Source organism: Grammomys surdaster, unplaced genomic scaffold (genome assembly GCF_004785775.1).
Source record: "Grammomys surdaster isolate TR1022 unplaced genomic scaffold, NIH_TR_1.0 317, whole genome shotgun sequence".
In the NCBI taxonomy this organism is placed as follows: domain Eukaryota; kingdom Metazoa; phylum Chordata; class Mammalia; order Rodentia; family Muridae; genus Grammomys; species Grammomys surdaster.
Window position 1 is genome coordinate 1,011,629 of NW_021604736.1, and position 13,579 is coordinate 1,025,207.

The following is a 13,579-nucleotide window of genomic DNA, read 5'->3' on the forward strand; positions in this document are numbered from 1 at the left end:
ATGAACATCGATGCAAAAATACTCAATAAAATTCTAGCAAACCGAATCCAAGACCACATCAAAACAATCATCCATCATGATCAAGTAGGTTTTATCCCAGGAATGCAGGGATGGTTCAATATTCGGAAATCCATCAATGTAATCCACTATATAAACAAACTTAAAGAAAAAAACCACATGATCATCTCACTAGATGCTGAGAAAGCATTTGACAAAATTCAACATCCCTTCATGATAAAAGTCTTGGAAAGATCAGGAATTCAAGGCCCCTACCTAAACATAGTAAAAGCAATTTACAGCAAACCAGTAGCCAACATCAAGCTAAATGGAGAGAAACTTGAAGGAATCCCACTAAGATCAGGGACTAGACAAGGTTGCCCACTCTCCCCCTACCTATTCAATATAGTACTGGAAGTCTTAGCCAGAGCAATTAGACAGCAAAAAGAAGTCAAAGGGATACAAATAGGAAAGGAAGAAGTCAAAATATCGCTATTTGCAGATGATATGATAGTATACTTAAGTGACCCCCAAACTTCAACCAGAGAACTCCTAAACCTGATAAACAACTTCAGCAAAGTGGCTGGTTATAAAATCAACTCAAACAAATCAGTAGCCTTCCTCTACATGAAAGATAAACAGACTGAAAAAGAAATTAGGGAAATGACACCCTTCACAATAGTTGCAAATAATATAAAATACCTTGGTATGAATCTAACCAAGCAAGTGAAAGACCTGTATGACAAGAAGTTCAAGTCTCTGAAGAAAGAAATTGAAGAAGATCTCAGAAGATGGAAAGATCTCCCATGCTCATGGATTGGCAGGATTAATATAATAAAAATGGCCATCTTGCCAAAAGCAATCTACAGATTCAATGCAATCCCCATTAAAATCCCAACTCAATTCTTCACAGAGTTAGAAAAGGAAATTCTCAAATTCATATGGAATAACAAAAAACCCAGGATAGCGAAAACTATTCTCAACAATAAAAGAACTTCTGGAGGAATTACCATCCCTGACCTCAAGCTGTACTACAGAGCAATAGTGATAAAAACTACCTGGTATTGGTACAGAGACAGGCAGGAAGATCAATGGAATAGAATTGAAGACCCAGAAATGAACCCACACTCCTATGGTCACTTGATCTTTGACAAAGGAGCTAAAACTGTCCAGTGGAAAAAGGACAGCATTTTCAACAAATGGTGCTGGTTCAACTGGAAGACAACATGTAGAAGAATGAAAATTGATCCATTCTTATCCCTTTGTACAAAGCTCAAGTCTATGTGGATAAAGGACCTCCACATAAAACCAGATACACTGAAACTAATAGAAGAGAAGGTGGGGAAAAGCCTTGAATACTTGGGCACAGGGGAAAAGTTCCTGAACAGAACTCCAATGGCATATGCTCTAAGATCGAGAATTGACAAATGGGACTTCATAAAATTGCAAAGTTTCTGTAAGGCAAAGGACACTGTCAATAGGAAAAAATGACAACCAACAAATTGGGAAAAGATCTTTACCAATCCTTCATCTGATAGAGGGCTAATATCCAATATATACAAAGAACTCAAGAAATTAGACTCCAGACAACCAAATTACCCTATTAAAAAATGGGGTATAGAGCTTAACAAAGAATTTTCAACGGAAGAAACTCGAATGGCCGAGAAGCATCTAAAGAAATGTTCAGCATCCTTAGTCGTCAGGGAAATGCAAATCAAAACAACCCTGAGATTCCATCTCACACCAGTCAGAATGGCTAAGATTAAAAACTCAGGTGATAGTAGATGCTGGCGAGGGTGTGGAGAAAGAGGAACACTCCTCCATTGTTGGTGGGACTGCAAGATGGTGCAACCACTTTGGAAATCAGTCTGGCGGTTCCTCAGAAAATTGGACATAGCATTACCCGAGGATCCAGCTATACCACTCCTAGGCATATACCCAGAAGATGCTCGAACATATAACAAGGACATATGCTCAACTATGTTCATAGCAGCCTTATTTATAATAGCCAGGAGCTGGAAAGAACCCAGATGTCCTTCAACTGAGGAATGGATTCAAAAAATGTGGTATATTTACACAATGGAGTATTACTCAGCTATTAAAAACAATGAATTCGAGAGGTTCCTTGGTAAATGGATGGAACTAGAAATTATCATCCTGAGTGAGGTAAGCCAATCACAAAAGAACACACATGGTATTCACTCACTGATTATTGGATATTAGCCTAGAACCTTGAAATGCCCAAGATGCAACTCACAGGCCACATGAAGTCCATAAAGAAGGAAGACCAAGTGAGGGTGATTCGGTCCTTCTTAGAAGGAGCAACAAAATACTCAAGGGAGCAAATATGGAGAGAAAGTGAGGGACAGAAACTGAAGGAGGGGCTGTCTCAAGACCACCCCACCTGAGTATCTATCCCATGTGCAATCACCAAAGGTAGATGCTGATGTGGAAGACAGGAAGTGCATGCTGATAAGAGCCTGATATGGATATCTCTTCAAGAGTCAGACATATTCAGAGGCAGATGCTCACAACTAGCCATTGAACTGATCATGGGGTTCTCAATAGAGGAGTTAGAGTGAAGACTGAAGGAGCTGAAAGGGTTTGTGGCACCATGAGGAGAGCAACAATACCAACCAACCACAGCTCCCAGGGTCTAAACCACCAGCCTGGGAGCACTTAGGGGGGGATCCAGGGCTTCAGCTGAATATGTAAAAGTGGAGGGCCCTGCTGGGCATAGGTGGAAGAAGAGAACCTTGACCTCATGAAGGCTGGATGCCCCAGGGGGTGGGAATTTTGAGGGTGGGGAGGTGGGAGTGGGGGGGTGTCGATAGAGGTTACATCCACAGAGAAGAAGGAGGAGGGGCGAGGGGATTGGGGGTTCCGAGGGGGTGGTGGGGGATGGGGTAAGGGGACAACATAGGAAATGTAAATAAATCATCCAATAAAAAAAAAAAAAAAAAAGAAACTATACTTCTAGCTCAGTACACATTTAGTTTTTACTAGCTGATGAGGACATGGGTGCCAGTTTATCACAATGTTCCTCTGTCTTACTTGATGCAATAGTTAATCCCAGCTGTTGACTTGCTTCGATCAGCTGGGGAATGGTCTCTGGTATGCCTCTGGGGGAATCTTGATTAGGCTAATTGAGTTGGAAGATTCTTCCACTGCAGGTAGTGCCATTTCCTGGGCTGAAATTCTGGACTATATAAAAGGGAGGAATGAGCTGAGCAGAAGCATTCGTTGTGTTCTTCTTCAGCGTGCCTGCTGCTTCGACTTTCCCCACTGTGATGGACTGCATGCACCTTGGACTGTGAACCCAAATAAGCCACTGGGTTGCTTCTGTCAGGTTACTCTGTGGCAGCAACAGACAAGTAACCCAGACTGTGTGGTGCTGGGAGACTTTTCACCTTTCATTCTGTGATCATCAACACTAATTTGTTTAGAAGTCTGCCAAAGTTCTTCATAAAGCCAAGTGCTCCAAAAGAGAGAAAGACAACTGCCTACTGGAAAGTCTTCCCCAGAAAGCCTAGAAGGATGCAGAGAGAAACACTCTGGAACTGGCATCCTAAGCCTTCCAGTCATCTTAGAGGGAAGCTGTTAGCCTAGGGCTCGACCCCGTCCCTTAGCCCAGCTCATTTGCTTGCCCTGCCTGCACTTTGGTGTTCCTATCTGTGTGCTAACATGTTTTCTCTGGGCTTTAGTTATTTGTTTTTCTGTTGAGACAGGGTCTCATGTAGCCTCATCTGGCTTCCAACTTACCAAGTGGCAGAGAATGACCATGAGCTTCTGATTCTTGTGTGTCCACCTTCTGAGTTCTCAGAATACAGGCACAGGGCGCCACACAGGTTTATGAGGTCCTGGGGATTGTGTGCTGAGACACCTGAGCTCCATCCTCAGCACCAAGGCTGTGTTTAGTTCTTAATAAAGCTAATGTAAGTAGAGGCTACAGAGGTGGAGCAATCAAGAGAAGACAGTTCAGTCCCTAGCACCCTGTCATATGGCTCACAGCCATCACTTCAGCTCCACAGGCTCCTGCATGTTCTCTGGCCTCCATGAACATCTGCACATACATGCATATATCCACGCAGAGACATAGATTTGGAAAAGATAAAAAGAAGATAAGGTAGGTTAAGGTGCCCTGCACACAACACTACCCTTTGTGACACACCAGCCAGCACCTGCATTAAATCCAGGGGCGGCACACTAAAGCCTCAACCTGTCATTCAACCTAGGGCGTTCATTTTCATCTCGGGACTGTAGTTGCATACCCTACTCTCTTTTCCTCATTCCTGCAATCCTGAAGGTTATTATTAGGCCAGCCCTGATTAATCAAGCCATTCTTTCCCTCCCAGATCCCCGCAGCCCCGATGAGAATATGTGGTGCACTGCTTTTCTCTAATGCCTGCAAGAGTTTGTGTGGAAGCTCATGTGCGTATTCACTTGATCCTCGAAGATTAGTCGGAAAGGGATCATTTCGCATTCTTTCCCACCAAGCAAGCAAAGTCCTTGCTCCCCCAGCAAAGAATTTTCAGCACTCAGTCCCATGAAAACACTATAAATTCAATAAGCACTCATTTGCTGAGTTAGCGCCCCTCCTACACCATTTTTATTACGTGACCAGATCAGTCATAGACGATCTTGATTGGTTGTAGGTCTTCAACCATGCAGTGTCCAAGAGATGCAGTTTCTTCGTTGGTTGGAAATTTGCATCGAATTACACCATGTGAAACATTAAACCCTTGGTAAATATATAATGACTGTCACAGTAACAGGTGACTTTTCTTATTTACCATGCTCTCAGCTCCGTTTCATTCTTCATGGGCTTTATTTACTTTAATCACCACAGTGCTCAAACCCAGGGCCTCCTGCATGATAGGTAAGTGAGCTGTACTCCAAGCCCCGTCTATGTCATTCCTCAGGAGCTCTCCAGGGTTTTGTTTGTTTGTTTGTTTGCTTGCTTGAATTTTAGAATTTTTTATTATTATTGTATGTGCATGTGTGAGGTGTGTGTATGTATGAGATGCATATGTATGATATGTGTAAGGAGATTACATGCTACAACACATGTATAGAGGTCAAAGGACAAGTTGGTAGCGTTGGCTCTCTCCTTCCATCTGTGTGTGGGTTTGGGTAGGCTTGCATCTTCAGGTTGAAAGTGCCCTTTGCTGAGCCGTCATCCCACCAGGTGTTTGTTTTGCGGCAGTGTATAACCCAGAGCTGACCAAGTGGGGTAGGCTGGGCAGCTAGTAAGCCCCAGGAATCTACCTGTCTCTCCCTCCCCATGTTGTGGTTACAAACGCACAGCATCATTTACTCGGACTTTGGGGCTCAAAATCAGACCTTATGTCTGCAAGTGCCTCATATACTACCTAACAGTCTAATGTCTCAAATGCCACTCTTGCTAATTGGGAGCTATTGTGTGAAGAACACACAGTCTTCAAGCCACTGAGAACTCTCCAGTCTCCACGTCAGAGAAGATGGAAACTGTTGAAATGATTCAGACAGACAGAAACGTTTGGAGGAACAAATTCATGTTAGAGGGCTCATGGTAGTTTTTAGTCTTCTGCAAGTTTGTTTGTTTGTTTTGTTTTTGTTTCTGCTTTTTTTCCCTCAAGTCAAGGTCTCTGTATTTAGTCCTGGCTGTCCTGGAACTCACTATGTAGACCAGGGCTCAGCTTCACAGAAATCCTGCTGCTGTCTCCCAAGTGTTGGGATCAAAGGCATATACTACTACACCTGGCTAAATTGGACTTTTTTTTTCTTTTTAAATAGCCAATATTTAAGTGAAGAGCTATAGCAAAAATGAAAGGTGCCAATCCACGGCTTCTTTATTCGTCTCAAGTATCATCTGTCAGTTTCAGTTCCCAGATTTGTGCTTCCCAGATTTGAACTTGGTGTGGATGGCCTGGGTCTGGTGAGACTACAGCTGAAACTCTATCTTAGCCAGCAGGTCCCCAGGAAAGCACAGATTGCTCAGGGTGGCAGAGTCAAACTCTGGACCAAGTGATAGTCAAGAAAGATTCACACAGGATGCATTGCTGTGCAGAGCTGTAAGTACTCAGTGGTTGTGGAAAAACAAAAACCACACAAAACCTCTCAGGTATTCTGTCTTTGAAGGAGTGTTTCTAAGCTTGCTCCTGACTTCCTTTTGGGAATACAGGATCTAAGAGCAGGTAAACTCACCAGGTCCTGACACATTCCCACCATGCACCCATGCAAGTGCGTGCACACACACACGTACAAACACACACACATATAAGGATGCATGCAAGCATACACCTCCTGTGAGGTGAGTCAAGCCTCTTTTTCCAGGGTTATGTAGGAAGGCCATGGTTTGAGCTGGCCACCTATCCTGCTTGAATGATCAATAGAGAATTTTCTAGAAGACTTTTCCTAAATCTTGATTGCTGAGAATCTGTGAAGTGGTAGGTAAAGATAGCTTGGTGTTCCCCGTATGCATTTATCTGATAAGGTACAAGAAACTGCCTTTCTCTCACTACATTTCCACCAAGTGAGCCACGGCATGTCCAAATTGGGCTCCAGGCAGCAGTTGTGCATGCTTAGAACACAAAAGTTTTTCTGTTTCCCTAAGGATCCCATGATGTTTAAGTAGAAACAACAGAAGGGCAGACCCACCCCATCAGCATCTAGTTCATCTAGCCAGGCTTTCCCCTGTAGACTGAGGAGTCTCCTGAATTCACCAACCCTTCAGAGTGTGGGCAGGCTGTACTGTACTGACATGGAGCAAACAAACACAACAGGCTTTCTACCCTCATAGAGATGAAAGAAGCCACCAGGGCAACTGGAGTCTGGTTGGGGGTGCACGTACAAGGCAAGGTGACTCTAAGCCACAGGAATGTGGACATAGACAGAGATAGCCCTTGTTCACCAGATATGGGGTATCCTAGAATAGGTTAAGGTCATATGAGGGGCTAGAGGATGGTGAGCTCTTTGAGACAGGAAAGACTTGCAGGTGTCTCTGCATATTTCTCAGGAACAATTCTTCGGCAAAGATGGTCCTGGACCATATGAATTAAATCTTCCTGGACAAATAATTATCCTCAGAGCAGAGAGGGGTTAAGTAGCCTATTTTAGAAACGAGTTCTATGAGGTCAGGCCTGGTGTAGCCCCAGCTTTCAAGAGGCTGAGGCAGGAGGATCTCTGTAAGTTTGAGGCCAGCTTGGACTACACAGTCCTGTCTTGAAAAGGCAAAACCAGCCTAGGCAGTGGTGACCCATGCCTTTACTCCCAGCACTCAGGAGACAGATGCAGGCACATCTCTGAGTTCAAGGCCAGCCTGGTCTACAAATTGAGTTCTAGGATAACCAGGGCTACACAGAGAGATCTTCTGTCTCGAAAAACTAAAACCAAATCAAACCAAACCCAAACAAAACACATGCATGCACGCATGTGTGCGCGTGCACACGTGCACACACACTGGGGAGATGGGTCAGCAGGTGTCTGCTGCCAAGCCTGACAACTCAAGTTCAAGTCCTGAGACCCAGTGGTGGAAGGAAAGCAGCAATTCTCAGGAGTTGTCTTCTGACCCCCACGTCTGCCCTGCTCACTGGAGCGCACATACCACACATGTATGCAGACAAAGTTCTTAAAACAGGAAAGAGTTCTTTGCATTTATCTTAAGGGGCTTTTTTTTTTAGATTTATTTATTTTATTTTTATCTGTTAGATGTTGCCTGTCTGCTGGTGTCTGGAGAGGCCAGAACAGGATATGGGATCTCAGAGAACTGGAGTGCCAGATGGTTGTGAACTACTACGTAGGTGCTGGGAACTGAACCCTGGTTGTCTGCAAGAGCAACAAGTGATCTTAACTGCTGGGCCACCTCCTAGGCACATGTCCTCGGCCTTTCGACCAAAACCAAGGACATGGATTAGTTATTTACTCTTATAACTACCCTACCTTCCAAGCCCTTGCTCTGTACCAGTTGCCGCTCACTGCCTTATAAATGTTATCTCACTAAGTTACCAGAACAATCTTCTGGAGTCGAGATTTTAAGTTCTATCTTACAGATGAAGACCCTGAAGCTTCCAGAGTTGTGACTTACCTGAAATCCCAGCACTTGGGGTCAACTTCAGCTATATAGAGAGTCTGAGGCCAACCTGGAGTACATGAAACAGGAAAGGGGGAGGGGGAGAGGGAGAGAGAAAGAGACAGACAGAGAGACAGAGAGATCGTATTTGCTTTGGGTCACAGAGCGAGGTAGATAATTGTCTAGGATCTGAACCTTTTTTTGTTTTGGTTGGTTTGGTTTGGCTTGGTCGAGACAGGGGTCTTGCCAGTCTACCTTCAAACTCTCAATCCTTTTGCCAAAGCTTCCTTGGTGCTGGGATTTCAGGTATGTACTACAATATCCAACTCTGAACCTGGGTGTTCTAAATCCACAGCTCTTGGGAATGAGGCCCATTGTTGATTAGGAAGATTTGTTGAAGTTCTCAAGAGTTACTATTTAGACAAAATCATGCTCTAGCTAGAATGAGGCCCATGTCTCCAGTGCAGTTATGCAGACTCGTGTGGAGAGCTGCAGTCTTTGCATCTGCTCGGCCCCACCACCATCCAGTGAGGAGAAATGATATACTTCCTACTCCTTCTCATCCAATAAATAGTTGAAATAAGTTATTAGCTGAGGTTAAAGTAAGTATAGTCATTTTATGCACGCTGTTAAATTGCCTAGTTGGCACACAGTGGGGAAATGTCTGTTTCCTGAACTTTGTGCTACTTGTAGGTCATTATACCATTAGCTTATTATTTAAATTATCCAATTAGATTGGTCATTACTCAGCCTCATCCTAAATAATATCCATGAAGTAGCCACTGCTGTGAACTATTAAGATGAGAACATCCTTTAGCACACCAACACTGTGCTACTATAATAGTGTGAAAGCATCCTTTAGCACGCCATCGTTGTGTTTGTATTACCTGTGAGAGCATCCTTGGCACTCCAGCACCGTATTGGTATTAGCCTTGGAGAAATGGTGCAAGATATAAAGGCTGCATGTCTATATTGCAGCACAGTTGAGGGCAAATTAAGATCACATTCATACTACCTCCTCCTTCTCAGAAGTAGGCTGGGGTGTGCTGGAGATGCCAAGAACCTCACCAATGACTGGGTTGACCCCACAGAGGTGCCTCTTCTGAGGGAGACTATGCCTGTGTCTCTCAGGACCTGCTTAAATTAGTCCAATGACACATCAGGACAAAAAGTTATCATCATCATTATTACTAGCAATAATAATAATTCCAGAAATAATAATAAATAATAATTCCAGAAACAGGCAAGAAAGGCTCTGTGCTTTAGCTGTGTGCTCTCTCCTAGGGAACTTACTAGATCCTGGGGGTGGGCATGGAAATAATGGAGATTAGTCTTGCCAGGGGTGGAATACAGACAAAAAAGGGATCCCTAACTAGGATGAAGGGAACCTCTGGCTAGATTTCACCTGTTCACATTTCCAGTCCTTCCTAAGTCCCATCCCAACTAAGGCAAAAGCTAAAGGGAAACTTGAGTCCTATTATGTAAAATTGTGTGCACACTTAACCTGCCCAGCTGTCTTTCATACAAACAGAGAATAATTTCTAATTTCCTGCCTTCACTGTTATTCCAAAATGTGCAAAGACCCTCCCTGTCTTTCTCTTAACTGTGACAAAAATAACCAAAGGAAGCAACGTCAAGGAGGAAAGATGGATTTCCGTTCACAGTGACAGTCCTAGGGACAGTGGTAGCATCTTCAGAGGCAGCTATGGAGCTGACTCTTGTGGCAGCTCTCAGGCCAGAACCTGAAGTTAATGTCACATTCAAGGCCCACTCCCAGCATCCCTTTCAGCAAGTTAAGCTAAAGCCCTAGAAGTTGTATAACCTTCTCCAGAGAGACCACCAGCTGGGGATCAAATGTCAAACACATGAGTCTGTGGCCACGTTCCTCATCAAAATGGTAACAATGATTACAAGCCACCATCCACAACTCTCAAATAAAGCTGCATTTACATGTTAAGCTTTTGGGTCTTGGGTCTTAAATGACTTTATATGGCAAGCTGAATAAAGGCCAACATAACGTGCAGTATGGGGAATGGGCCCCTTAAAACCTGGAGAAATCAGAGAGGGAAGGAAGGATTTTCTGAGGACCAGCTAGCTGTTAGTCAGATCTCTCTGCCCAGGCGTACTGATAGCTGAAGATGCCATTCGTTTGCTCCATAGCTATGTATCTCCTGGTCAATCCCAGGGTTGGCCGTTGCCCATCCGTAGGACTTGGGTTACTCTTTCAGTGCTAAGGTAGGAAATAAATCTACAAAGAAGAGACAATTAAGAAGAGAGGTGGGTTAGGACGGAGGGAAATTTGCTTTTGGACCTGGCTGGCACTTAGCTTTCTGATTGTACTATTCCTTGTGATTCAGCAGTAGCTGACCAGTGTCCATCCCCCAACCCCGACTCCATCCCCACCCCCCTCTCTACCCTTTCCCCAACAAAATTCTCGGTTCCCTTTAGGTGCAGTTCCTAGTCCCCCTCTACTCTTTCCACTCCAAAATATCCTGGTCTGGCCAAGGACTCCCCAGCCCTGTTTTTCAAAAGGCTCCTCACCAGCTCTGAACGCCGCCGGCTCCCCCTCCTCCCTGCCAGCCCGGCTGGAGTCCGCAGGCACGCCAGGCACACGTGGAATGCTGCCAGTCGCAGGAGATCCCAAGGGAGATAAAAAGCACATCTTTGACCACTTCTTTACCAAACAGACCCAAGATGTGTAATTAAAGGCCCCGGGACTCTGCTGGAAATAGGTTTAAACTTGAGGTAATCCCTTCTGGCACTTCCTCTTCCTAATGACATCAACAGAAATCAAACAAATCCACCTGGCTCCAGTCAGTAAGTCTGTAACCAGCAAAGGTCACGGGAGGAGCGATAAGAACAAGAAAGCGGCCACAAACCGCGTTACTGGAAACACATGTTGGGACGTGTTGGAAAGCAACTCCCGCCAGGCCCCTGCTCGCTCTGGGACAGCGACAAGGCGAGCAGCCTTCCCCGCCTCTGCCTCCGCCTCCCCAGTCAGCACTGTATTTTTCTTTACCTCCTAGACTAGACTTGGGCATGGGGGCAAGGCGGAGACCATGGCTTGTTCGAGGGGTAGGGGGTGGGGTGGGAGTGGAGTGGGTGTGAGAAAGGCACTGTAGAACTGGGAGGACAGGTGGACCCCTCATTCAGCAGCGAGGACCCCTGCTGACTGCCTCCGGGAACCTGCCTCCAGTCTCCTAGTACCTGCATGTGCAGATTGCCAGAAGCACAAGCACGCTCGCTTGGGAAAGTGTTTCTTCAAACTTTTAGACCGCCCTGCGCTGTTTTATTACCAGGTCGGTCGGGCAGTTGCAACATACCTCGCCAGCGTGGCTTAAGCAACACAAGCAATTTTCTCACAGCTCAGGAGGCTGGGAAGTTCAAGGTGCTCAGCTGGTTCCTGGCGACGACTTCCTTTCTTGCTTGCTAGTCAACTGGCAAGCAAGTCCTTGCCAAGCGATCTGACTCTTTCTAAAAGTGTCACTTGGGGTGTACATCACTAATCCCATGACCTCCTCAAGGGCGCTGTCTCCAAATGCAGTCACACCAGATGGCTCCAGCTTTTCACTTCAGAATTTTGGGAAAACACAATTCAGCCCACGGCACTCAGGTGTGATTGGGGTATTCGAAGGACATCGAGGGAAACAAGACCACACATGATGGATCCTCAAGTCCCACTCAGAGAATGCGTGGTGGGCAGGCCTGGGGTGGTGGGGCAGAGGGGCTAGGGATCTCTCTGTATACCACAAACTCAGTGTGTCCTGACACAAACCAGGAACTCCTAAACTAAGCTGCGGTTGTGGTCCTCAGTGAGAGAGAGACCCCTGTTCTTGCATTGAGTGTAGCAGCAGTTGAGAAGCCAGGGTGACTGCAGCCCGCAGCTAGAAGGTCACCTCTAGTGAGTGTCTCTCTGTCTTCCTGTTTTCACAAGGGAAAGTGAGCACTTTTAAGCCAGATACGTGGTTTTCTTTTCTGGCTGCCAACAAGCCTTACAGGATTCAAAGTTTATGGTCAATGGTGAGCGGTGCTTCGAAACCAACCAGCTAGTCTTGAATCTCGTGGCCAGGCTGGGGGTGATAGATCTTTCAAAGATTTTAGCCCCAAGGACCTTTCAAGACAAGAAGCATAAAAACTTCGTTTTCAAGGACTGAAGTTCTGTCTTCACTGAGCCTTGTCCAAAAGCCACTATCCATCAGCTGAACCACCTTTGTGTCCAAAGCTTACCCTCTCGGGGCTGTTCCTCTAATCTTAAGAATGGATACCAGTGTGATTTCCAAGGATCTGAAAGGCTTTACTTTAGAAAGAGCTCAGACTATAGAATGCCTGTCTCCTATGGTCAGAGGGGTCAGAGTACTTATATCCATTCAGACTTTTTAGAATCCACCTTCTCCTTTCTACAAGATGCTATAGAGTTCTAGGAAAGTGAGGCCAGAGAAGTGGCTTAGTGTTAAGATCACTTAATACTCTTCCAGAGGACCTGAGTTCGGTTCTCAGAGCTCACGCCAGGGTTCATAACTGCCTGAACCTCCAGCTCCAGGGCACCCAAATCCATTGCCCTCTTCTGGCCCTCACAGGCACCCACACAATGTGACATATACTCGCAGACACATGTATGTACACATAAAATAAACAGAAATCTAGGAGCAGGATTAGTCCTTGAGATTTAATACACAAAGGGTGTATACACATGTATATATGTGTGTGTGTGTGTGTGTGTGTGTGTGTGTGTGTGTGTGTGTAAGAGAGAAATAAATGTTGGGCATCTCTCCCCAGTTGTTCTCCACCTGGTTTAATTTTAATTTTTTGTGTATGTAGTGTTTGCTCACTTGTGTATAGACAGACCCAGGAGCACAGGCCAGAGGAAGGCATTGGGTGTTTCTCTTAGTTTTATTCCTTTGAAACAAAGTATCTCCCTGAACCTGAAGCTTGTATTTTTTTTTCATGCTAAACTGACAGCTAGCAAGTCACAGCAGTCTTCCTATCTCTGCTCCCCACAGACCTGCAGCTACAGGACCCCTGGAGACCACTTCCAGCTTGCTAGCTGGGTGCTGACATTTGAACTCAGGCCCCTATGATTCTGTGGCAAGTGCTCTCAGCCATCTCTCCAGTCCTCTGAAAGAAAAAAAATTTCCCTTTCTATCTCTTAATTAATGTATTAAATATTGTGTGGTGGGTGGGCAGGCATGAGTGTAGAATTCAGAAGGCAGTTTTTGGAAGCCAGTTCTTTTCTACCAGCTTTATGTGGGTTCTGGGGATCCTGATTCTCCCACTTCTGCCTGCTGCTAGGATGAGTTGACCGGTGACACCATGCCCAGCCACTATTCTGTATTCTGTCTCTAGTATTTTGCCTGGGGTACCTTGGGCACTGCATTTGTACATTTTATACGTTCCATTTGTACAAACAGCACTGGAATCGGTAACATTTGATCATGTTTGCCGGCCTTTTTTTAAAAAGCCAAACTCTTTAAGTATGTTACAAGCTATGTGCAGTTTCCCTGAACATTTCCATGTGCATGTCTAAGTAAGAGT

At 45.1% G+C, this 13,579-nt stretch overlaps 1 long non-coding RNA gene across 1 annotated transcript; it reads right to left on the reverse strand.

Moving 5' to 3' along the window:
• Positions 1-9,975: 9,975 nt before the first annotated feature.
• On the reverse strand, positions 9,976-10,887 carry LOC114629793. Its single transcript, XR_003712723.1, has 2 exons — positions 10,589-10,887; positions 9,976-10,295 (listed from the first exon to the last, which is right to left on the reverse strand). It is a non-coding gene; the product is annotated as an uncharacterized LOC114629793 (long non-coding RNA).
• Between the last annotated feature and the right edge of the window lie 2,692 nt (positions 10,888-13,579).